General features: G+C 34.1%; 1 long non-coding RNA gene across 1 annotated transcript in view; it reads right to left on the bottom strand.

Moving 5' to 3' along the window:
• Nucleotides 1-9,049: 9,049 nt before the first annotated feature.
• LOC107669976 (uncharacterized) overlaps nt 9,050-10,542 on the bottom strand; it is a 23,052-nt gene continuing 21,559 nt past the window's right edge. Inside the window, exon 4 of the long non-coding RNA XR_001632052.1 lies at nt 9,050-9,445. This is a non-coding gene — a long non-coding RNA (uncharacterized LOC107669976). The remainder of the gene's footprint in view (nt 9,446-10,542) is intronic.

Below are 10,542 nucleotides of genomic sequence, written 5' to 3'. Positions count from 1 at the left end.
AAACTTGGTAAAGGTTTTGGCACTTGCTATGTGAAAAAAAAAAATCATGGACATGTTTTGAAAAAGTTATGGTGTTGCAAAAAATACTCACATTTTCACTGTTTGTGGTCACCGTATTGGAATTGTGGCAGATGGGCAAATTCATCTGGTGGAAACATTTGTTATTGTGGGCAAACAAAACGGCACAATGAGACAACACCAATAAAACCCATTACAAACGAGCCATTTTTAGCATCCAGTGGGGACATAATTACTGATTATAATGCCTTATACTGTCTTTTTACACGTTGCATTGCGTATCGCGCCACGTAAACATAAAACCATGTCTGCATTTGTGATCGGAGAAACGACAAACAACAAGCGCTACTCTACACTGCTCAAAACTCGCGTTTGAATCATCAGTGGCAAATTCTTTAAATATGAAAACGTACTTACAGGCTGTGAGTCAGAACAGTCGGCATTGTAGGCTATACTCTCCCAGGTTCAGGAAACAGTCCTCCGTAAAATGCTTTCACAGTGAAACACACCGAGCCTCCACGACATGGCGGTGGTGGCAGCAATACTACAGCGAGAATCAAAGTTACACATTCTTTTTTTGCGTAAACATTTGGGCGGCGTTATGCAAATCTTCCCACACAGTGACGTAGACATGTGGGGGCGTGTTTAAACAGGGTGTTTTAGGAGGGCGTGGACGTGTCTTAAATTTTATAAAGAATATCTTTTTCTGTTTGTGACTTTAGTCTTTGCAACTTTAGGGATCTTATCTATGCACGAACAGCTTGTAACACTCCAAAGAGAAAGGAAAACTTGAAATTGCATCATATGATCCCTTTAATGTTTTGTGATATCTACCTCAGATTCGAAACACCACTTATTTAGATTTATGGCTTTTTGAATTTCAGATTTTTTTGTGATTTTTTAAATGTTTTTTATCAATGTTGAAAAAAGTTGTGCAGCTAAAAATTGTATATTTTTTGTGGGTTTTGTTTTAGGATTCATTGATAAATACAAAGTTCAAAATAACAGCATTTATTTTTAACACCATTAATATTTATTTATTTATTTTTAATGAACCCAGAATTTTGCATTTAGATTTTGAAACAGGGCTTATTTCACAGGGCCATTTACAAGAATCAGCCCAGGCTTCATTCAGTGCTTCACCCTAATCTAGATTTCTCTGTGGTAACACAACTCAGACACACACACACACACACACACACACACACACACACACACACACACACACCCTCTACGCCGCCAGTCATCTCCATCAGCGACAAAACAACCTCTGAAACTATTACGGAAGATCCCCAAAACATTCTCAGAATTCTTTTTTGACAGACAGCAATTTGCAAATGTCTAATGAGCTCTGATACACGCACTTTGCTTACTGTGCTTCTCTAATGTCAAAATTTAGCACAATAGACATTTCGAACATTTCAAGCCATGAGAGCTTCTATAAATTAGATGTAGTCTCAGAAGCTAGACTTTTGACTATTTACAGTACATAATGTCTTTTTCTCTATCAAGATTTTAGAAAAGCACTGACAATATTATTTGCCTGAGCAGTTTGCAAACTTTGACACAATACTGTCTATGTGCGGTTCTTGCAAAACTCTAAAAGATACTGAAATATGAAGAGACTGGCTCTTTCTACACAATGTCACATCAGATATATCAGAGAATAATCATAATATTGTACAAATTAGGTGTTTTATGCAAATTACTAAATAGTAAAGTTGCCATTTTGACTTACATATTTCCATTACAAGCTTCTTGCATACTAATTCAACATGACTAATTCACTTAACTAGTAAGTATTATATCCCGAACAGAGATAAAAATCATATAGCGCCAAGGAGACTTGATATAACATGCATACAGCACTGATTTTCAGATCAGATCCCATCTTACAGAGCCTGTTGACAGTGCCAGATAAGGAGAACATCATGCATTTTCACCCAAAAGCAGAAAGTGAAAGTTACGCTTCCTATTTTACCAGAATAAAATGGTGTACGTTTCATATTTCACCTGCATATGGTGAAAAACAAGCATAAACCTACAGCTTTCAGTTCACAAAAACTGGCATAAAACTGATAAGTAAAGACATTTACAATATTACAAATATTATATATACACAATATAACATATAATATATATAGAGTATATATATATATATATATATATATATATATATCCTATATGCTGCTCTTTTGAACTATTCATCAAAGAATCATGAAAAAGCAGTTTCCACAAAAATATGAACTGTTTTCAGCATTCATAAATGTTTCTGGTAGCACTTTATTTGACAGTCATGTTCCGCGTAAACGTACTATGTACTGATTATAGGAATTACAATAACTAGGTAATAACTAGGCACTAACCCTGAACCTACCCCTAAACCTAGCCTTAACCAATGTAGTTACCTTATACTACTTTCCTAGGTAGGTAAGTACACGTATTGTAAAATAAAGTGTAACCATGTTTCTTTAGCACCAAATCAGCATATTAAAATGATTTCTGAAGAAAAGCAGGTACAAACCTACAGCTTTCAATTCACAAAAACGGGCATAAACCTGAAGATTTTATTTCAAAAAGTATCTCAAGTTCATTACTAAAAACATCTTGTAACAGAATACGTCACACAAGTGTTTCGAGTAATATTCTGCAATACAAAAAAAAATTAAAAATGGTGCGTGCGAATGGACTGCGGTCATGAAGTCATCTAGTCTTTCAGACAATACTGTATTCCCTTGCACTTGACATTTAACCACCCAAAAAAAAAAAAAAAAAACATATGTAGGAGCTGTAGGCAAAACCCATATGCTAACTACATACTGAAAATAGAAAAGTGCTCCGAGTGCATTCCAGCATGCTGCATCATCAAAGTATCATCAAAGCATCCTGGCATGAAACACAAAGGCCTCTGGGTACTCTAGGTCCCCTGCTGCCACATGCCAGACAACACCTTTTACCTTTTTTTCCAGGTGAGTGGAAATGTCTCCTTTGGCTGAACCATCTCCGTTTAGGTAGTTAATGTCATGAAAAGGAACGCCTACACCAAACCATATCTTCCATTAGAAGGATACAGTTCTGGTGAATTCCTGTTGAAATGCAGACAGGAAAATGTTATGCCACCAAAAATGTAAGAGCTGTGCTAATGAGTTCAAATCTGCTGTAATATTAAATATATTTTATAAAAAAGAAAAAAAAAAAAACAATACACTACCTTTGTTGTTGTTTTAATTCTTTAAATGGGAGGTCTAATTCTATTTCATGCATTCTGACTTATTTACACTGCTAAGGAGTTGGATTCCCATGCTAAACATGACTAAAGTCTCAAAAAACGAGTTAGACGTATGACAGAGTATTTCTGTACCAAATACACTCCTTCAAGGTCTGTATAATTTTTGGAAAGTTTTTTCCGATTATGACATCATAAAGGGCGGAATTCCTTGTATGGGCATTTCTCCCGGAAGAGCTCACGCACACATCAACCAGAGCGAGAGCAAGAGCACGCCCATCAACATGCTTCATTCGTTAATTCGTTAGCCATAGTTAAAGTAAAAAAAAAACAAAACACCTTTTTTCCACAAAAATATTAACTGTTCAAGATTGATAATAAGTAATGTTTCTTGAGCAGCAAATCAGCATATTAGAATGATTTCTCAAAGATCATGTGACACTGAAGACTGGAGTAATGATGCTGAAAAATCAGCTTCGCATCACAAGAATAAATTCTATTTTAAAATATTACAGTTTTTACTGTATATATATATTTACTTCTTTCAAAAACATTTTAAAAAATCTTACCAATGGCAAACTTTTGAATAGGAGAGTATATGACCTTTGACCTTACATCTAGGTTTAACATATGGCATGTGTTTATATGTTTATAAGCTTGATGTCTAAAAGTCAGCTGTAAGTTTAATAGAAGTCACCTCATTTACAATTTGAAACAATCCAGACAGACAAACCTCTGTTGGAAAAAAGATCCAAAGATTTCCCTACCTAAAATACCACATTAATACCAAAAAACAAGAAACTGTTTCTATGTTGGAGGCTCCTGTGACAGCATTAATGTGGTTCTGGTAAACTGAGGACACACATTCTTTCATGGATTTTTTTCCAAAACAACATTTCTTTTTTCATACTCCTGTCACACTCATGTACTGTAACTGAAGCCTACTTGACATTGCATACCACACTAATAGACTGAACAAAAACAAATAAGATGGGAAACACTATCCTGGGGAAGGAGGGTTCCTCCTCTATGCTAAAATTCACTGACCTCTTTTTCAACAAAATTGCAGTGAATACTCCATTTCAAGTAATTAGACACATCTCATTTCATTGTTTTGTTGAGGCACTTTGAAGGAAAAATATCAAAAGGAAATTTCTCTCAAGGTGTCTTTGAGTGCTCATATTAAGTAGGTGTTATCTAGCAACAACAACGTGATTTACTGAAGTACAACATTGACACGCATCATAATTTCCACAAAAATATTAAGTAGCACAAACACTGATAATGATAAGAAAAGTAAAACAGCAAATCAGCATATTAGAATGATTTCTGAAGGATCATGTGACACTGAAGACTGGAGTAATGATGCTGGAAATTCAGCTTTGCATCACAGGAATAAACTACATTTGAAAATACATTAAATTAGAAAACAGTTATTTTGAATTGCAATAATATTTCAAAATATTACTGTTTTAACTGTATTTTTAGTTTTAAAAAATGCAGCCTTGGTGAGCATAACTTTCAAAAACATGACCCAAACTTTTGAGCCTGTGGGTTTAAATTCATACCACTGAGCCAATCTCAGATCCTGAGGTGCCAGTTTTTGTGAATGGGGTTTCAGTGTCAGCGTAACCCATCAACATGTCATTTCAGACACAATATAGACAGCTGTTGCTCTGGCTTCGCTTCCATTGTGCTCAACTTTCCAACATAAGAGGACAGACAGAAAGAACAGAGCTATTATCTTACCGCTATTATCTTATGACACCAAAACATCAGCATCACACCACAGAATGTTCTGGCAGAAATGACAGAATAAAAACACAAATAAATGCATAATGTTACCGGAAATGATTTAGTCAGAAATGTACTGATCATCAATCAGTTCATCTTTCCACAGTATTTCAGAAGAGATTCACTGGGAAACGCTGTTATGACTTGACCTCTTCCCCTTCGGCTTCTCATGCACTCAACCTGATTTATGTCACTAAACACCAGCTTTTATTGGGGTAATTTAGAGGATTTTCAAGCTATTCTGAGCGCCCTTGTGAAAATACGAAACATTTGAAGCTGCTTATATATGAAACCCTGCAAGTGCTATTGAGAAATACAATCAGTAGTTAATGTGTGAACTGCCTGAATGTCATTCAGATAGAACTCCATCCAATGAAATCAGCAAGTTTCTTAAAAAATAATACTAATTTAGTTAAATGAATTTAATTAATATTTAAAATAAATAATTGAATCTAATTTAAGGGTAAAATGCCAACAGTATAACAATGCAATGCAATGCAATGCAATGCAATTATTAACTCTAATTAAACTATTTTCTGAGTTAGGGAAAGTAAGGCCTATAGAGAAAACTTGTAAAGCTGTGTGTGGGAGTGGTTGGGTTTTTCTTAGTTTTTGGGACAAAATTGTTTGCAAAAGTTAACTTAAACGGACTAAAAGTCGCTTTCGGGACACCCAGAGATATGAAATGAAATGAAATGAAATGAAATGAAATGAAATGAAATAATTAAAACTGCCTGAATTTCATTTTGATAGACCTCCACCCATTGAGATCACCAGTTTTCTCTATAAAAATCAAGTATGTTTTCACTAGATCCCTGACTTCAGTAGTGGATATTAAATTATTAAACAGAACATTTCTTAAATGTTTAAAGTTTATTTACTAATATCTAATTTCGGCTTTGAGTAGTTCCATGCACTGAGGATTTCGGAAATCATAATTAGGAAATTTATTTGATTTGTTTGGTAACACTTTATTTCGATAGTCCACTTTAGACATTATATTAACAGTAAGTAACTTTGCAACTACACGTCAACTAGCAGTTAGTAGAGTATTAGTAGACTCTCTGCTTAATATCTTCTAACTCTTTCTTTGTCAACTTATTCTACTAACCCTAAACCTACCCTAACAGTCTACTCTGAGAGTTAGTAGACATGTAGTTGCAAATTAATGAGAATTAGTTGACATGTAGTTGACATGTAGTTACAAAGTTCATTATAGTTAGTAGAATGTCTAAAGTGGACTATCGAAATAAAGTGTAACCATTTGTTTTGAATGACATGCATCCATTGGGAAAATGCATATTTTATAATTTCCTTATCTTTTCATGTCTTTATATCACTGTTAAACACAACATACCATGAATCCATTTTTCTTACCGAAATAGTGTTACTTACAAAACCATGGTAATTTGGTTGGGAGACTAAAAACTTGACTGGAAAACAGATGTAATGAAACGTTAAGAACACATGACATCACTCATTACTATGGCAACCATCAGCTCCTTGAACGACCTCAGGCTCTAAAATAAAGTTATATGTGATCATAAGACAAACACAGCAGCTTGTTCCATAATATTTAAAATGCAACAATGGCTTTTGCCCAAACGATGACGGGGAGAGTGACATAACATCAATCCTAGAAAAAAAAGATGTGCTTAAATATAGTTTTCAAATGTCAGTGTGACTGCCTGACAACGTGACACAAAAATCAAACTGAGACTTTTTGCAAGACTATAAAAGATATGGGTCACAAAATAATAAAAAGAAGAGGCAAAATGAATCATAAGTTAATTTGTATGTTTGAATTTGACTAAATCATTAGAATAACCTGTGAAATACAGAAATAAAGACAATGCAAATTTGACATTTCAATTCCATTTGACTATTTTTCTTTAGTTAGACTGTAGCTAAAGTTAACAACAAATGAGTCTGTGAAGTGTGTCTGATAGTGTGCGGTGAAGGAAAGCGGGCTGTCTGGACTCACACCGGGATGTTTTCATACAGATACTGATGCCACTGCCCTGAATCCGTCACTCCGTTAGATATGCACCTCGCGGCATGAAACAGGTCAAAGCAGGGGCCAAGAGGATGGAAAACATACAAAATACCTGTCTGTCAGTTATGTCACATTCATTTTCAGGGAGAAATAACTCACGTTCCCAACTGTTATTGCATCAAAGACATTCATTACAGCACAATGTAAAACCTCATGAGTTCAAATGATCAGCTAACCAACTGCTTTCGAAAAACGAAGGAATTTAGCTGTCTATAAATCGCACTACTGGTCAAAAGTTTAGGGTTGGTATGTTTTTGAAAGAAGTTTCTTATGCTCAGCAAGGCTGCATTTATTTGTCCAAAAACAGGAAAATTGTGAAATATTTGTACAATTTAAAATTACTGTTTTCTAACTGAATATAATTTAAAATGTAATTTATTCCTGTGATGCAAAGCTGGATTTTCAGCATCATTACTCCAATCTTCAGTGTCACATGATCCTTCAGAAATCATTCTAATATGCTGATTTGATGCTTAAGAAATATTTCTTCTAATTTTTAAAAAATTATATCTATTCTTATTATTTATTATGTGATTCTTTATGTGATAAATAGAAAGCACAAAAGTACAGCCTTTATTTGAAATAGAAATCTTTTCTGCCACTTTTGATCCATGTAATGCGGCCTTGCTGAATAAAAAACCCAAACATTTATGGTAGGATATTTGCTTTGTAATTAACATTTTGTTAAGTAGTTATTATTCAAGGTCAACGGTACCAAATAATACAATGAATGTCAACAGTAATTGTTGCAGTAAAGCTTGCAGCAAATACAAACATAGTGATTCACTATTCAAATACTTCCTATTGTAAGTATTGCAAGAATGGCACATCTGCTCTTAATAATGTTGAAAAGAAACATTATCTTTACATTACATGCACAGATTTGATGTGGTTGTTTTCATCCTATTCCATCTGTCCATACAGTCTCTGTCTCTCTGATATCAGGCCTAAGAAGAGGACGCCTAGAGTGTTTCTGTGGTTGCTGTAGCTGTGGGTGTCTTTGTCTCTCCATACAAACAGTCAGCAGTGGGAATTCCCTGTGTCCGGATACAAAGCAGACCTCCGTGGCCTGTGCCCATGCTCTGCCATGGAAATCTGTCACCACACAGCAATGATTCGCTCCACAGACCTTGACCACACTGTGCATTCAAGCTTTGGATAAGACAAACAAGGTTTAAAGAAAATATAGTTGTAGAAATTGTGAGCACCCTGTTGCAACTTGCAAGAAATCCAATATGGGAAAAAAAAAAGTTTTGGTCAAGCGACTAAAAATGTGAAATACCTCAAGAAGGCTGCATGACCAAATATTTATTCCTGTGCCAATATATATTAGATTTCTAGCAAGCTACGGCAGTGTGAGGGATTTTCTTTGTGGTATGTATAACACACCTGCAGCCATTCAGATGTTTATTTACTATAAAGTTTTATCAGTCAGGTGGTTTAAAATAATAATTTTGTTCGATATTTAATAATAAAATAAAATAATTTATGTTATCATCCAGTTGGTTTTATATAAAAATGTTGTTAAATATTAAACTTAATTAATATTCAAATTAAATTATTTAATTAAATGGTAAAATGCAAATAGTAATAAATAAATAATAAATAAAATAATATAAAACAAAGTACAATAAAAATACAGTTTTATTATAATCTTTTATCAGCTAGATAGGTTCAAATTCTAAATTAGTTCATTAATTAAATCAAATTTATATTTCAGTTAAATAATTTAATCTTATTTAAGAGTAAAATGTCAACAGCACCAAAATAAATAAAATAAAAAATATTGTTAAAAATTATTTTTTAGTTAAATATTTTCATTTGATAAATATTTAAATTAAATAATCCAATTTAAGAGTAAAATGCCAACAGTTTAAAAATGAAATTGAATAAAATAAACTTAATAATAAAAATAATAAACAGTTTTATTAGAACCTTTTATTAGACAGGTGGTTTAAAAAATGTAATTAAAATAATAAAATAATAATTTTCTGACTGCCCAGTTCTTCATCTCATTTTTGTCAGTCAGTGTCCGTGTGTCTGCATGCATGTGTTGTTTGAGGAAGCATGTTGGCAGTGTCTGCGCTAACATCCCGTCGTCTGCCATCCACAATTGTTTGCGTCTGTGCCACAATTGTTTGAGGGCCTTTTTCAATACGATCACCATCATCATGTTCGTCAAAGGAATTTGTACAATGCAGTACAGTAGTTTATAGGAAGGGTGATTGTACATGGCATCTTACACTACTGGAATTCCAGGCCACAAATTAATAACCTTGACGTATTTGCATTTTGTCAAGTACCAGGAATCTATGAGGTCATTTATAGTCCCAGACACTCATAGTCTCTACCTAAAAAAAAAACACACACATTAGCACATAAAAACATAAAAAAGACACTAGCAGATATAAACGAAACTGCGCAAATGCATATTTTTAAACAACAGTATAATCTATAGTCTGCAGTTCAAATTACATTACCATATGATTCTTCGAAATGAAATGAAATTCTTTGTTCTCCTATCTTATAAGCATTCATAATATGCATATGTAGAGGACTAGATACTTCCAACTTCTGTAGAGGAGCAGAACTGTACAGTGACACCCACAGGACTCTTTTCTAGTGCATTACAATCCTGCACAGACATTGTGGTTTAGTTTAGCCATAAATACAGCTTGCAATAAAAGAAGTAGGACTTAAATAAAATAATAAAATAATAAAAATAATAAAAATTAAATAATAAAATAATAAAAAGGACCAAAAACCAAGTTTTAGCACCTTACTGAATAAACTAATTGAAAAATGAGGTAGGCCAATGTGCAAACATGCACACAAAATGAATGCTGATTGCAATTTGCTTTCCTTGCATGTATAAATGCCAACAGCAATGCAATGCAATGCAATAAAATAAAATAGAACCTCTGTTCCATATATTTTCCTCCCAAGCACTTTACAGATTAAACTGGAATGCAGTGCTAAACTAACAGGGCAAAAAGGTCCTGTCTGGACGCAGGGGACATGGCAGCATGAACATGTTTATCGTGCCGCGCACTGCTGTTTGCTCAAGTGACAACTGCATCCTGTCTGAAAAGTGTCGCTCTCATTTTCAGACCTCTGCATCCGAAGCAGACTGCAGTCTGGCCCCTATCGCACACTTATCACCCGCCTCAAACACACCAAACCTGGCTGAAATTCAGACATCTGCACGCTACAGGACAGTGCAGAATTTAGGGAAGAGTGCATTGGATACGGCAAGGTACAGGTGCATCTCAATAAATTTGAATGTCGTGGAAAAGTTCATTTATTTCAGTAATTCAACTCAAATTGTGAAACTCGTGTATTAAATAAATTCAATGCACACCGACTGAAATAGTTTAAGTCTTTGGTTCTTTTAATTGTGATGATTTTGGCTCACATTTAACAAAAACCCACCAATTCACTATCTCAA

The sequence above is a fragment of the Sinocyclocheilus anshuiensis genome, unplaced genomic scaffold (assembly GCF_001515605.1).
Source record: "Sinocyclocheilus anshuiensis isolate Anshui unplaced genomic scaffold, SAMN03320099.WGS_v1.1 scaffold160, whole genome shotgun sequence".
Lineage (NCBI taxonomy): Eukaryota > Metazoa > Chordata > Actinopteri > Cypriniformes > Cyprinidae > Sinocyclocheilus > Sinocyclocheilus anshuiensis.
This window is presented reverse-complemented; position numbering and strand designations above follow the sequence as displayed.